Below are 17,244 nucleotides of genomic sequence, written 5' to 3'. Positions count from 1 at the left end.
TTATAGGGAGCTCCAACGTTAGGCGGGTTATGGAGCCCCTCAGGAAAATAGCGGGTAGGTCGGGGAAGAATGCCAGTGTGCACTCGGTGTGCTTGCCGGGGGGTCTCGTCCGTAATGTGGAGGAGGCCCTTCCGGCAGCTATTGAACGCACTGGGTGTGACCGGCTGCAGATAGTAGCACATGTCGGAACGAATGACACCTGCCGCTTGGGTTCTGAGGCCATCCTTGGTTCCTTCCGGCGGCTGGCTGATTTGGTGAAGACAACCAGCATCGCACGCGGAGTGCAAGCTGAGCTTAATATCTGCAGCATAGTGCCCAGAGTCGATCGCGGTCCTCTGGTTTGCAGCCGTGTGGAGGGTCTAAACCAGAGGCTCAGACGACTCTGCGACTATAATGGTTGCAAATTCATCGACCTCCGTTATTGGGTGGAGAACTGTAGGGCCCCCCTAGACAGGTTAGGCGTGCACTACACACCGGAAGCAGCTACTAGGGTAGCAGAGTACGTGTGGCGTGCACACGGGGGTTTTTTAGGTTAGAGGGACCCCCCCTTGGGCGAAACGATAAAATACCTGACGGCTTACCAGAGAGGACATTATCATCGTTGATAAAGAACGTCCGTCCTCAGAGACCAAAAACAGGAAAAGTTAACGTAATATTGGTAAACTGCAGGGGTATCCAGGGCAAGGTTCCTGAATTAGTATCTCTTATTGAAGGAAATAGTGCGCATATAGTATTAGGAACGGAAAGTTGGTTAAAACCGGAAGTGAACAGTAACGAAATCCTAGACACAGAATGGAATATATACCGCAAGGATAGGATAAACGCCAATGGTGGAGGAGTATTTATAGCAGTAAAGAATTCAATAATATCCAGTGAAGTTATTAGCGAATGCGAATGTGAAATAATCTGGGTTAAGCTAAGTATTAAAGGTGGGTCAGATATGATAGTCGGATGCTTCTATAGACCACCTGCATCAGCAACCGTAGTAGTTGAGCGCCTCAGAGAGAACCTGCAGAACGTCGTGAAGAAGTTTCGTGATCATACTATTGTAATAGGGGGAGACTTCAATCTACCAGGTATAGAATGGGATAGTCACACAATCAGAACTGGAGCCAGGGACAGAGACTCTTGTGACATTATCCTGACTGCCTTGTCCGAGAATTACTTCGAGCAGATAGTTAGAGAACCAACTCGTGAAACTAACGTTTTAGACCTCATAGCAACAAATAGACCGGAACTTTTCGACTCCGTGAATGTAGAAGAGGGTATCAGTGATCATAAGTCAGTGGTTGCATCAATGACTATAAGTGTAATAAGAAATGCCAAGAAAGGAAGGAAAATATATTTGCTTAACAAGAGTGATAGGGCACAAATCGCAGAATATCTGAGTGACCACCATCAAACGTTCATTTCTGAGGAAGAGGATGTGGAACAAAAATGGAGAAAATTCAGAAACATCGTCCAGTACGCCTTAGATAAGTTCGTACCGACTAAGGTCCAAAGCGAGGGGAAAGATCCACCGTGGTATAACAATCATGTACGAAAGGTACTACGGAAACAAAGAAAGCTTCATCATAGGTTTAAGAGTAGTCGAATCATAGCTGATAAGGAAAAGCTGAACGAAGCGAAAAAGAGCGTAAAGAGAGCAATGAGAGAAGCATTCAACGAATTCGAACATAAAACATTGGCAAACAATCTAAACAAGAACCCTAAAAAGTTTTGGTCATATGTAAAATCGTTGACCACGATGGCACCGAAACAGAGGACGTCCGAAGAAAAGCAGAAATACTGAATTCAGTGTTCCGAAACTGTTTCACTGCGAAAAATCGTAACACGGTCCCTGACTTCAGCCGTCGCACGGACGCCAAAATGGAAAATATTGAAATAAACGATATCGGAATTGAAAAACAACTGCTATCACTTAGTAGCGGAAAAGCATCCGGACCAGACGAGATACCCTTAAGATTCTACAGTGATTATGCTAAAGAACTTGCCCCCTTTCTATCAGCAATTTATCATAGATCGCTGGAAGAACGTAAAGTACCTAGCGACTGGAAGAAAGCGCAGGTCGTTCCCATTTTCAAGAAGGGTCATAAATCAGATGCGAATAATTATAAGCCTATTTCGCTTACGTCAATCTGTTGTAGAATAATGGAACATGTTTTGTGTTCTCGTATTATGACGTTCTTAGATAATACAAATCTCCTTCATCATAACCAACATGGATTCCGCAAACAGAGATCATGTGAAACTCAGCTCGCCCTATTTGCCCAAGAAATTCACAGTGCCTTAGACACTGGCGAGCAGATTGATGCCGTATTCCTGGACTTCAGGAAGGCATTTGATACGGTTCCGCACTTACGTTTAGTGAAAAAAATACGAGCTTACGGAATATCGGACCAGGTTTGTGATTGGATTCAGGATTTCCTAGAAGAAAGAACACAACATGTCATTCTTAACGGTTCAAAATCTGCAGATGTAGAGGTAATTTCGGGAGTACCGCAGGGAAGCGTGATAGGACGTTTATTATTTACAATATACATAAATGACTTAGTTGACAACATTGGTAGCTCCGTGAGGCTATTTGCAGATGACACGGTTGTCTACAAGAAAGTAGCAACATCAGAAGACTCGTACGTACTCCAGGAGGACCTGCAGAGGATTAATGCATGGTGCGACAGCTGGCAGCTTTCCCTAAACGTAGATAAATGTAATATAATGCGCATACATAGGGGCAGAAATCCATTCCAGTACGATTATGCCATAGGTGGTAAATCATTGGAAGCGGTAACGACCGTAAAATACTTAGGTGTTACTATCCGGAGCGATCTGAAGTGGAATGATCACATAAAACAAATAGTGGGAAAAGCAGGCGCCAGGTTGAGATTCATAGGAAGAATTCTAAGAAAATGTGACTCATCGACGAAAGAAGTAGCTTACAAAACGCTTGTTCGTCCGATTCTTGAGTATTGCTCATCAGTATGGGACCCTTACCAGGTTGGATTAATAGAAGAGATAGACATGATCCAACGAAAAGCAGCGCGATTCGTCATGGGGACATTTAGTCAGCGCGAGAGCGTTACGGAGATGCTGAACAAGCTCCAGTGGCGGACACTTCAAGAAAGGCGTTACGCAATACGGAGAGGTTTATTATCGAAATTACGAGAGAGCACATTCCGGGAAGAGATGGGCAACATATTACTACCGCCCACATATATCTCGCGTAATGATCACAACGAAAAGATCCGAGAAATTAGAGCAAATACGGAGACTTACAAGCAGTCGTTCTTCTCACGCACAATTCGTGAATGGAACAGGGAAGGAGGGATCAGATAGTGGTACAATAAGTACCCTCCGCCACACACCGTAAGGTGGCTCGCGGAGTATAGATGTAGATGTAGATGTAGATGAAGTCATTCGCAAGATGTGCATGATGGGGGCGCGAATCATCGTCCGTGAAGAAGAAAGCCTCACCAATATGCTGCCGATATGGTTGCACTATCGGTCGGTGGATGGCATTCACGTATCTTACAGCCGTTACGACGCCTTCCATGAACAACAGTGGCGGACGTCGGCCCCACATAGTGCCACCCCAAAACAGCAGGGAACCTCCACCTTGGTGCACTCGCTGGACAATGTGTCTAACGCGTTCAGCCTGACCGGGTTGCTTCCAAACAAGTCTCCGACGATTGTCTGGTTGAAGGCATATGCGACACTCATCGGTGAAGAGAACGTGATGCGAATCCTGAGCGGTCCATTCGGCATGTTGTTGGGCCCATCTGTACAGCGCTGGATGGTGTCGTCGTTGCAAAGATGGACCTCGCCATGGACGTCGGGAGTGAAGTTGCGCATCGTACAGCCTATTGCGTAGAGTTTGAGTTGTAAAACGACGTCCTGTGGCTGCACGAAAAGCATTATTCAACATGGTGTCGTTGATGTCAGGGTTCCTCCGAGCCATAATCAGTAGGTAGCGGTCATCCACTCCAGTAGTAGCCCTTCGGCGGTCTGAGCGAGGCATGTCATAGACAGTTCCTGCCTCTGCGTATCTCCTCCAAGTCCGAACAACGTCGCTTTGGTTCACTTCGAGACGCCTGGAAACTTCCCTTGCTGAGATCCCTTCCTGGCACAAAGTAACAACGCGGACGCGATTGAACCTCGGTATTGACCTCTGGGCGAGGTTGAACTACAGACAACAAGAGCCGTGTACCACATTTCTGGTGGAGTGACTGGAACTGATCGGCTGCCGGACTCCCTCCGTCTAATAGGCACTGCTCATGCATGGTTGTTTACATCTTTGGGTGGGTTTAATGACATCTCTGAACAGTCAAAGGGACTGTGCCTTGTGATACAATATCCACAGTGAACGTCTATCTTCAGGAGTTCTGGGAACTGGGGTGATGCGAAACTATTTTTGATGTGCGCATATTCCTTTTGCAGTGAGCTGGTTTTAGGTAAGGACATGTGATATGCTGACTATTGTTTGCCGGACGACAACTACATTCGAGACTACAGCCAGCCTGATCTGATAGACTTATCCATTAGGAGCTGCCAACTTCTCTTCTGTTGATGTGAAGTATTGGAGACTTCTATCACTGGCTCACTGGGGGCCAAACTGATAGTGCTTGGTGCACTGTCACACTGTCGCTGTACTGGGGAGGCGCGCTAGCTGCTGACACCCCCTTACTTGCATCTGTGAGCCAACACTGCCATCCATGGCTTTCCCCTGTTGGAAAGGCCAGGAAATAACTCGGCACCATCGCCGGACGACCAACGCCTGCCGCCACCTTGGCCGGCTACCCTGCACAGCGCCTTTCTTGCTGTGTTAGCTGACGTGACCTCGCCGCCAGCCTCGAGAGACTGCTGAGCTGGATGTGTCAGCGTGTTGCACTCCGCATACTGCGTCCGCCACCCTCCTCGCTGCTGCCACGAAGAAGGTGATTCTATTGCAAAACCAACGTCAATAAATGTTTAATTTGCTGGTGCTGCCTCATTAGCTCCCAGGCGCCCGAGAGGGCCTCACCACCTTGCTACATGCTTCATCGTCCTGCATCTGTAAGGACCACATCGCACAGACCCTCGTTTGAAAGGAACTGGAAGTAAAATAGTAGTTACTTTTCATCACTGTACCCTTTTTAACGCAGTTTTAAAAAAACGCTGTTGAATACCATTGCAGAAAAAAAAATTGCTGAAAATTTGCCTTCTCTTTTAAGATTCCTGAGTTAATTGGATAAGAAAGCTATTATAACTTCCAGCTATACTAGTGCGACTCACTGACGTCTCATCGGTCATGTCTAAAAATACTTCAGAAGTTATTTTATTTCCTCACATCAGCAGAATATGCATTTCATGAAAATATTTGGAAACAATGTTCATGAGGCAAAACGTCCAACTCTACATTCAGCTATGCTGTTTCACGATTTCTGCAGTTTGTCCAGACTAATAAGTGCAAATTCTAATACAATTCCTTCAGCGACACCTTAGTTGATATATTGTTTAATATTTTCAGTGCAGGAAGAAGGAATATTCTTATATCGTGTTGTCTCTTTACGCAGAAAAGTATTATGATTTAATAAAATGGACATCGAAGCTTGAACTTAAGGATAATGCGTTTTTAATGTGATATTTAATACTAAAGGGTTCAATTGAGTCATTTATCTGCGAGTCATACTATCTACTACGAGCCAGTTGAAGTACTGTATGATACAGAGTACATTCAATCCTGAATTAAAGCTGATGAAATTGTGATGTACAAATATGGAATATGAGGCATTCAGACATTAAAGTTTGGAAAGTAAATGCATTCAACTATTACAGATAAGCATAAACAACATGACTGGCCGATAAAAATGAATATTCACCAACTGCTCATACTCGAAGGCTTAAATCTTAATCGAATTCTTACTTTTTAGATTAAGGGTATGATGCTTTAAACGTTACTATCAAATGAAAACGGTCTTCCAGAGCACTTGGACAGCTGAGGGCGAAACTGAATTTGGAAAGTTCTTCTCAGTTTCAGTGGTTGTGAATGTGCTACGCCTATGGACAAGTGGAGCAACACTTGTGCAGCCAAGTGTTTGTACTTCTGTTGGACCAACCCATGCACAAGAAATCGCCAGGTGTAAATAAAATATGAAGGCTCCGTTTTAAGTCCAAATCTGAAACTGCCTGGCAGATTGAAACTGTGTGCCGGACTGAGACTCGAACTCGGGACCTTTGCCTTTCGCGGGAAAGTGCTCTACCATCTGAGCTACCCAAGCACGACTCACGGCCCTCCGAAATATACTTTCTTTCAGGAGTGCTAGTTCTGCAAGGTTCACAGGAGAGCTTCTGTAAAGTTTGAAAGGTAGGAGACGAGGTACTGGCAGAAGTAAAGCTGTGAGGACGGGGCGTGAGTCGTGCTTGGGTAGCTCAGATGGTAGAGCACTTGCCCGCGAAAGGCAAAGGTCCCGAGCTCGAGTCTCGGTCCGGCACGCAGTTTTAATCTACCAGGAAGTTTCATATCAGCGTACACTCCGCTGCAGAGTGAAAATCTCATTCTGGAAGTCTAAATCTGTCACACAATTTTCAGCTACCAGGACGTTGCTGTACAACGTGCAACGTAAATTCCCTTGCGTAGCGAATGATTGTTCTGGAATACTCTCACTGTCAAAGATTAATTCATTCCATACGTCCTTACTCGAAAGTGTTATTTCATTAAAGTAAGTGGGAGCACAGAGATGGAAATTATGAGAGAAATACTGGCAGGATTGAAGCTTTGAATGAGCTTCTGGGATGCGCTCGCATGAGCCACAGGGTAAGAACGTCGCTCGTGACAGCCTGAAGATCGAAATAGAATCCCTATTTGACGTATATCAGGAAATTCCACTGCAGCGCACATTCCACAGCGGAGCGGAAGCCATATTCGTAATGAAATTGTTCGAAAATTCTACTTCAGTGTTTGATAATTCTTAACTGGGATTGGTTTAAATCTGTTTAACTCAGCGGTTCTTTTGCTTATGACCTTTGGCATAACATGGTTTGCACGAACCAGTCATAGTTTGTTAATATGTCTGTATTTTATGGTCTAGCGGCGAACAATGTCCTGGATTGAGAAAAAATGCGTTTCACCTGCTTTAAAATAACACTTCCGTATCGTTAGCATTTAATAATGCATTCACACAGTTCTCCACAGGGTCAAACACGAACAGTCGACTCCATAATTATAAATCGTAGCTTGAACGTATATTTCCTCAAAATGGTCTCGAATACACCCTCGCAAATTTTTTGCTATGTACCTCTTGCTTCCTCAGTATTGCTTCTATGTAGCAGAAACGGTAGCTTCGTCTTGACATCATGTCTCTAGAATTTTCAGTCTTCCTTCTATTAACACACATGTGGCTTCACCCATCTCCTGTATCAAGTGCTCCCGGCATATACCAGAAATTACGATTACTTTCACTGTGTAATAACGTTTCCTAAATGTATCCATGAAATTGGTGAAATATTATTTAAGTAATATGACATATTGGCTTAAGTAACGGATTATGATTAATACGAGGGCAGTTCAATAAGTAATGCAACACATTTTTTTTTCTGAAACAGGGGTTGTTTTATTCAGCATTGAAATACACCAGGTTATTCCCCAATCTTTTAGCTACACAACACTATTTTTCAACGTAATCTCCATTCAATGCTACAGCCTTACGTCACCTTGAAATGAGGGCCTGTATGCCTGCACGGTACCATTCCACTGGTCGATGTCGGAGCCAACGTCGTACTGCATCAATAACTTCTTCATCATCCGCGTAGTGCCTCCCACGGATTGCGTCCTTCATTGGGCCAAACATATGGAAATCCGACGGTGCGAGATCGGGGCTGTAGGGTGCATGAGAAAGAACAGTCCACTGAAGTTTTGTGAGCTCCTCTCGGGTGCGAAGACTTGTGTGAGGTCTTGCGTTGTCATGAAGGAGAAGTTCGTTCAGATTTTTGTGCCTATGAACACGCTGAAGTCGTTTCTTCAATTTCTGAAGAGTAGCACAATACACTTCAGAGTTGATCGTTTGACCATGGGGAAGGACATCGAACAGAATAACCCCTTCAGCATCCCAGAAGACTGTAACCATGACTTTACCGGCTGAGGGTATGGCTTTAAACTTTTTCTTGGTAGGGGAGTGGGTGTGGCGCCACTCCATTGACTGCCGTTTTGTTTCAGGTTCGAAGTGATGAAACCATGTTTCATCGCCTGTAACAATCTTTGACAAGAAATTGTCACCCTCAGCCACATGACGAGCAAGCAATTCTGCACAGATGGTTCTCCTTTGCTCTTATGGTGTTCGGTTAGACAACGAGGGACCCAGCGGGAACAAACCTTTGAATATCCCAACTGGTGAACAATTGTGACAGCACTACCAACAGAGATGTCAAGTTGAGCACTGAGTTGTTTGATGGTGATCCGTCGATCATCTCGAACGAGTGTGTTCGCACGCTCCGCCATTGCAGGAGTCACAGCTGTGCACGGCTGGCCCGCACGCGGGAGATCAGACAGTCTTGCTTGGCCTTGCGGCGATGATGACACACGCTTTGTCCAATGACTCACCGTGCTTTTGTCCACTGCCAGATCACCGTAGACATTCTGCAAGCGCCTATGAATATCTGAGATGCCCTGGTTTTCCACCAAAAGAAACTCGATCACTGCCCGTTGTTTGCAACGCACATCCGTTACAGACGCCATTTTAACAGCTCCGTACAGCGCTACCACCTGTCGGAAGTCAATGAAACTATACGAGACGAAGCGGGAATGTTTGAAAATATTCCACAAGAAATTTCCGGTTTTTTCAACCGAAATTGGCCGAGAAAAAAAATGTGTTGCATTACTTATTGAACTGCCCTCGTATGTTGCTGATAGTTAGTGTGGTGACGGAATGATATTTTCCATGCAATACACCCCAATACACCATTGACTTGTTACAAGATAGTGGCTTGTACATTCCTTTGGAGAGCTATTCCCACCCCTAAATCTTTACATATCTCATTGTTCTGTCTGTAACATTGTTAACCGAAGCAGAGCTCGCAGTATTAAATCCACTTTTCGTGCCATTTACAGGGTGTTCGGAAATCTCCGTTACAAACTTCTAGGACTTGTAGAGGGGAGTGAGTATACAATATTTTGAATAGAAACCTACCCACGTCTGGAAAGGTACCGTAAGCGTTTTAGGATGGTGGTGGTGGTGTGTTGGGGCTTATGGGCGCTCAACATCGAGGTCATCAGCGCCCTGACACACGTTAAAAGGAACGAATGTAGGACTTTTTCTTTCAGATGTGTAAAGCATCCACGTCTGCAGAGGAAAAAAGGAGAATCTCAGCCTTTCTTGTCCTTGTACAGGGTGACAATTACTGAACTATATGAAAAAAAGAAGTAAATTAGTTACAAACTACGGCGTGCACACATATAAATGTCGCTACAGATATTCGGATTTAGGTCGTGACATGTTCGATATGTCTGCTAAATTGGCGATGATGTGGCGCAGACGAGTAGCGAAATTCTGCATGACCCGCTGAAGTGTCGGAACATTGATACTGTGGATGATCTCCTGAATTTCTGTTTTCAGTTCAGCAGTGGTTTTTGGGTTATTGCTGTCTTTAACATTGCCCCACAGAAAGGAGTCGCATGTGTTCAGATCCGGAGAAGATGGCGGCCGTGCCGGTGGCCTCTGGGTACCTCACGGCCAGAAAGTGATCCCCTAAGTGTTCCTCCAGAACATCACTCTCTTGCTTCGATGGAGTCTAGCTCCGTCGTGCATGAACCACATTTTGTCGAAATAATGATCAGTTTGAATAATGGGGATGGAATCATCTTCCAAAACCTTCAAGTACCGTTCGGAAGTCACCGTGGCATCAAGAAATATCGCACCGATTATTCCGTGACTGGAAACGGCATACAACAAAGTCATCCGTTGAGGGAGAAAAGACTTCTCGATAGCTAAATGAGGATTCTCAGTCCCCAAAATGCTCCAGGTTTGCTTATTGACGAACCCATCCAAAAGAAAGTGAGCTCTGTCGCTAAACCAAATCATACATGCACATACTAATGCCCATCATGCCCCGCGTCAAATTGTGCAATGTGAACGTTATAACGTAAACCGTTCAGAAGTTATGACGATTTTATTTCATATACTTCAATAACTGTCACACTGTATGTTCTCCTATCGATGACTTCTTGTCGGGTCGTAAGAAAAGTTTCATTTGCGAGACTCCTGTAGAGACGAGTTCTGGCCGTTGCACTAGAAACTGAAGAGACACCAGGTGGGATGGGCAGTGTGTACCAGAACATGCTTCGTAAGTACAGTGTCTGTGACAACGTTGATATCTAGCCTCTGTTGTAACGCACCAGTGCTGTTCTGTACGTACAGTATGCTGAGTTCGTTTTGGATTTGGAATATTGTAAACACGTAACGTTTAAATGTTAGTACAAACAAATTTGCTTAAATGATAAATGGATGTTTCGGTATGTTTGCTTTCGAACTGTTACCTAATACTTATACTGCATTATGCCTAATTCAATTCCTCATGCAGAAGTGGATGAGTTCATCATCTGAACTGAAACTGTTGTAGGAAGGGAACGATTCTTTTGCGGGAATGAGTTCCATTTCATGTCCGAGGATGCTGACCACAGATTTTAGAGGTTTTCGTACCCTACACATATACTGAGCAGTGAAATAGTGATTGTGTTCACAAACTCTAATCTCTATCATCTTATTCCTATAGCGTCTACGTGAGATATATATTGGTAGAGATAAATTTATCGCTCAGCCTACCGCGACCATATGTTCCGTAAAATTACCGAGCAGTGTTTCGTGAGAACTACTTTGTCGTTTATCCGTGGAATTCCAATTACTCTGTAAATGAAAAATCTGTCCAGGGATTCCACATGTGTGTGGCCGGAAAACTATCAGGCTAAACTCCGAAACAGTCGCAAATCCTGGAAGCACGTCTCAGTCTTGTCCGTCGCTATTTTCTTTTTTTAATACTGTCTTTGTTTCGACTGTAAGACACACCCAATATTAATGTCCACTAGGAGATGCCTAGATACTTTTGATCATATAACATATGCATAATGCAGAGCACACACTGTACTATCAGGTAACTAAAGAAGGGCGAGTTCGTGTACATGCGGCTTCCTTATGGGATGAGACATGTTCTGCTCTAGTCGAAATCCAGTATCATGCGAATACTATACTAAGCACAGTATAAATCAAGTTTTAGCAGCAGGGTGTATTTCATCATAACTTTGAAGAACTGTTAATCTGCGTGCTGAAAAATTGTCTTCTAGATATACAACACATTTCGTCTTCCTGATCTAAAATGTGATTTGCTTTTATTTCTGTAACTGTTGGATCACAATTTGATAATCGTCAAAAATGTATCCTGTACATGTTCTATGAGTTTTAACGTCTCTGTTAATACATTTAGAGTAAACGATATCGAGTTAAACTAATTTGAAACCACTCTGTAGAATGACCAAGACTGTTTCTCTGATCGCTGTCATAGTGAAACGTAAACAAGGGAACGCATTCTACTGTGGGAGTAATCGGAATTTGTCTTCATCGATATATAGTTTCACGTATGTCAGACTTGAAACATACAAAGGGCGTTCAAAAAGTATTGCACAGCCCTCCCTATATTTTTTTATTTTTTGTAGGAGCAGAATGAAATTTTTTGTGAACGTACTTGGAACATTTAGCTGTATATTGAGCCTACTCAATGTAGCCTCCATCAGCTGTCACGCATCTGGCCCAACGTTCTTTCCATGATGTAAATGCACTTTGGTAAAATTCTTAGGGATTGACTTTTACACCATTGCTTGATCACTATCAAATGTTTTACCGCGCACGTGGGCCTTCAGACGACCAAAGAGGTAAAAATCAGACGGAGCCAAGTCCGGACTGTAGGGAGGATGAGAAACAATTTTCCAACCCATTATCCTGATTTTCACTTGCGTCATAAGGGCTGTATGGGGTTTGGAATTGTAATGATGTAGTCTGATTAGCTGACCCTGAAGCTGTGGTCTGTGGGTCTTGATTGCACGTTGCAGCTTTTGCAATGACAAACAGTATCGGTCCCATTTAATTATGGAACCAGGTTCCAAAAAGTAAATGAAAATGACAGCACACTGATCCCAGAAGAAGGAGGACATCACCTTTCGACCTGCTGTTCGTGAAAGTCTTGTTTTCTTCTTCCGAGGGGAACCCGGATGACGCCACTCCATGGACTGGGTTTTGGTCGCAGGTTCGGAGAAAAACAACCATGTTTCATCCTAGGTAATGACGCCGTCAAAACACTGTTTCCACTCTTCAGTAAAGGTCTTCATGAGTCCCTCACTCACATTATTCCTCATCGCTTTCATTTCTCTTGTCAATAATCTAGGCACCCAACGTGCACAGATTTTTCTGTACCCTAGTGACTGTACCAGTGATACCATACTATCCAATGACAAACGAGTCATTTCAGCAAGCTGTCGTGTCGACACACATCTGTGATTTTGGATGATCTGATCAATGGTCTCCTTATTCACATCTCTCACAGCCGTCGATGGTCTAGCGGAACGTGGATTGTCCAGTAGAGAGAAATCACCTTCTTTAAACCTCTGCGACCACCGCTGGATACTGCTGCGATCCACTGTGTCGTCTCCATAAACAGGGAGCAACTTCCTGCGAATCGATGTGGCAGAGTCATCGCTGGTCTTGAACTCCATCACCGACCGTTGTCGCAACCTGGCATCTACTTCACGGTCCATTATTGCTCACCTCTAAATAAAAGAAAATACTTTCATGTAGCAACTTATAGCTAAATGTTCCAAGTATGTTCACAAAAAATTATTGACGACTGTGCAAAACTTTTTGAAAGCCCTTTATACTTCTGTTATTGGTGCGACATCTGCCGTAATTACAATTATCCGTTGCTTCGTATGTTCTTATTCACTATCCTCTCAAATTCCTAGGAAGTCTCCTATGTACGTTCATCTACATTTCTCTTTTGCATGACGCCGCTCTGAAGTAGCGAGATGGATGTCGGAGTTCGTCTTTGTGAAACACGACGTTGTTGTGAAAGTACCATCTCTTTTATTTGAGGGGACCATGTGACAATGATAGGAACTCTGGGAAGCATTTTGAGAAAATACAAAATCCTATTACAGCCGAAAAAAATCTTTATGCATATGCGCATTAAAAAATGATGTGGTTGTGCTAGTTGTAATAGCGTGTGCATCAAGTGCTATAGACCCTACCGTGACTAAAAATTGTGTGAACATCCTCTTCATGTGGACAGGAGAATCGATTACTTACACTGTGTGGTTCACGATCGGTCTGTCAACAAAGTTACAGCCGACGTAAAAATGGTTACTGTTTATGCCTTGCTACGGAAAACAGTGTCAGTGCGATTGATTGCCAATGACGTCTTATTTCTGGAAAAATCCTCAACGGTTAAGAGGTGAAGAAAGAGTGCGTTTAAGACTGTGTATCTACGAGATCCAGTACGCATGTCTTCATCCCTCATGCATGCTAGCTCATAGGCAATAGCGACAAGTCGTACTATGGTTACACCCTCTGTAAGCTTACTACCGTCATGAATGCGTGGGGGGGGAGGGGGGACTTTAGTTAAGTTGCTGCTGGTGACCACTGGCTGGCGGCATCTCAGATGCGATGCAGCAGGCGTCGAGATCACGCAGGAGCACGATGCAGCTCTGGTGACTCTGCTGCCACTACTGGGAACATTGACTACGTGACCAAGGGACTCCTAGCCGCCTTTTTTGCTTTTCTGTCTGTTTTGTCTTGAGCAAAGTGTGGTGCATAGATCAGACTTGGAATGCAGCCATTATTATTGAAGACAAGCAACAAGATAGTTTACTTGTTAAAAAGAATTAATGACGTATCATTGCGTTATTTAAACATAAATAGAACCTTCTTATGCACATCAAAAACTTAGCCACTGTAAGAAACTCACAGACCGCCCATGCGCACACCAGACAATATTATCAGCACTAGTAGAGTTATACAGATGCTTTATTTAAAGTTTCCAATCACTAAATGCACTCTCAAAAAATATGCCACGCCAATGCATAAGCATATATGCAAGAAACGCGTTGCTGAGGGGCCTATTGCGGCGTGTGCCATGTAATTCTGCTCATCGCCACTCTTGCATACAACCAAGGTGTTACCTACCCTCTTTGAGCCTGTGCAGTCCTTGCACGCCGGCATCGCACCTGAATAACGGCATGAAGTATGCGACTCACCATTCACACCACACTTATGGAGGTGACGGCCAGACCATCCTTCGCAGTGCTCCTGATCGCACCTTGCAGCACCATGCATTTGCGTGTCAGTGCCAGGCCTGTCTTATCTCCTCACCCCACCCAACGTACGATGCTAGGGGGTGCATTTTTTGCCTCCACATGTAATGACAGTATCCCACATGCCATAGAGAAACACAGAATATCATAGAGTTTCTCTCACTCAGAAAATGTTTCTAAAAATTCAATTTTACGATTAGTCGTTAAGGCTCGGGGCTCACTTCACGTTTGGAGTGCTGCTAGATCATATATTGAGCGTATGGAGTGTGTAAAACATGCACAAACAGCTACTGTTCATGAGCCATCATGCTGTCAGCTTTGGGCAGCGTCCTGACTCGTTCATTGTATGGAGGGAGCAGCTCCTGACAGTCGCACTGTGCTGTTCTGCAAGTCTCATTTTAATACTACAGCACGCTTGCACAGAGAACGGGTAAAATACCTGCAGTTTGTTTAAACACAGCTTGATCTACAGCAGTTGCCGTACAAGCTTAAATATTACAAATGATGGTCGCATGCCATCAGTCTCACCTCATTTTTTATGCACAAACACAGACAGTTTCAACTGTAATAAAATTATAATTTTATTGAAACCACTGGCCAGCACCGGAAGTGAGGTATCAGATACAATCAGATGCTCAACACAAATGTATTTGCTTCCATTACGGGTACATCCTCCCGTCAATAGTAGATTGTCTAGTAAATTAAGTTAGTAATAACTGTACATTGCTTAGTACCACATCCACAGGCAAGCATTACTTTGTACAATAGCATTATCCCACAAGGTAACAGCACACAATGCAGAGCTACTTCAAAAGCATGGTAAGATTTAGGTGTTTAATATACTCATTATACATTTTTCCATGTGCTATTTGAGAATGGAATGGTCGACACAATGATTTTGATATCGGTTTTTGGCTAGGTACAGCATATGCCTCCTGCCACTTGGGCTGTGGGCATGCACAGAAGTGCTGCCCTGTTAGTTGTGCATAGTATTCTGTGTGATGTACGTTGTGCATAAACTGTCTGGTCAATAGTATCTGGTCACTACTAGTGGACATTCATATGTGGTGTGTCTATCGTCGAAACGCATACAGTATTTGAAAAGAAAATCGTGAGTGGCATTAGAAAAATAGTTATTTTAGAAATAAATCCATTGTTCACTCACACGGGATTTGCAGCTCTTTTTCTGGTACGCAGATTAGCCTGAGAGCAATGTTTTGAGTGCTTTCTGACATCCACATATGTCATTCCCGGGCTGGTTTCTCATCCGCATAACAAAGAGCGTTATGTGCATTTTAAGCATTTTGTTGTCGAGGAAGTATAGTGTAATATTCTCAGTGTTTCTCCTGGAATCTGTCACGATACGACAGTACCATTCCATTGGAAAGAAAGCCATCTCGACCCTGCCCTGCCCCTGGCTGTGTAGAGCGTCATTTTGTGAAAAAACAAAACACTAAAACTACATACACAATTCTCAGCCATATGAGATTCGCTACCGTAGCGCCACAAACCTGAAGTACACACTGTGGGGAGAGTGATGGGAAAAAGGCTAAACGAACGCCTATACATAGAGAATGACGGATAATGCTGAACAAAACCAAATCTAATAAATGTAATAGGATAGTGTTTATGACTCAGGTGTAATTAGTGCTGATATAGTAATATTAAAACCATGTGAGGATTACTAAAACACACACATCGCAAAAGTTAAAAATTAAACGGTTATGGGAGTGGCGCATGCATTGGGTTCCATTGTCACTCATACGTGTGTCTCATATACAGGAATCATTGACTGGCTGGAAAAATGCCTCTGGGCAGAGCAATCGTCACAAAACGTCTGCTGTGTCAAATTTTGTGTCACAGATCCGTGTTTCCGACTGAGTTTTACCTTTCAAAACATGTGCTACGGAATTCCTTTTCATATCCAGAAGTAAAAACCAAACCACTTCTACTTTATTACTCATGGAACATCGTCAACCAGCCACTGATTACTCTACTTATGAAAACAGATATAATTCTATTTGTTAAAAATAGAAACGAGGGTAACACTGATGTATCTAAAAAGTAGGTCATGCATTTACTATTGCTATGTAGTCTCTGTTTTACTAAGAGAGTCATGATGGCAGCGGAAAAGAAGTTAGTTCATAAAGAAACCTATAACTTACAATTTGTTCCGAAGACGGACCTTCTGGTACCTCTAGCATTTAACCCCAGATCCTGTCCCATTCCCGACTGGCGCCATTCTCGGTCAAATTTTGATGTAGAAATAACAATGTTTACTTTCGCATCAGAGCTAATGAATTCTTCGTTCATGGTCAGAGAGCTGTAATCGTACTCGTGTATTATGATAAACAGCCTGCTCATGTATAAATGGCACCTCTACGTATGGGGAGAGTGTGTCATGGGAGGATACTCAGAAAAACAACGCGAAAATATTTAGTCATGTCCTAAAACATACGGAGAAATGGACATTTTAATAAAATAAGAGAAATCTGAACTCGCATGGAAATTTTTAGTTTCTCTTGTTTATCCACAAGAGGACGAAAGTTTTCGTGTTGTGGTGTCACGCCCCCTCGTATACTGTAGCGCATTCTCATTTGACAGTTGGTGTTTACATCATTTGCTCAATCCATGCAATATGTAACTTGATGTACAGCTTGAAATGTTTTATCTGCCCTGTATTAAAGTAAACACAAATGGCATCATCTCTCTCTTATATGTAGTGTTTATATTAAAGTCCAACAGCTTCAGTGACAAATCTCAAGCAGTTTCTCTGTGTACCACTTTTTCATAGTATATCTATAAATCAGTGTAATGTTACTAACATGGGACTTGTAAAAGGCTCTGGTTTCAAAATGGTTCAAATGCCTCTGAGCACTATGGGACTTAACATCTGAGGTCATCAGTCTCCTAGAACTTAG

The sequence above is a fragment of the Schistocerca piceifrons genome, chromosome 2 (genome assembly GCF_021461385.2).
Source record: "Schistocerca piceifrons isolate TAMUIC-IGC-003096 chromosome 2, iqSchPice1.1, whole genome shotgun sequence".
Taxonomy (NCBI): Eukaryota; Metazoa; Arthropoda; class Insecta; order Orthoptera; family Acrididae; genus Schistocerca; species Schistocerca piceifrons.
The sequence above is the reverse complement of the archived record's forward strand: the minus strand, read 5'-3'. Positions refer to the sequence as shown.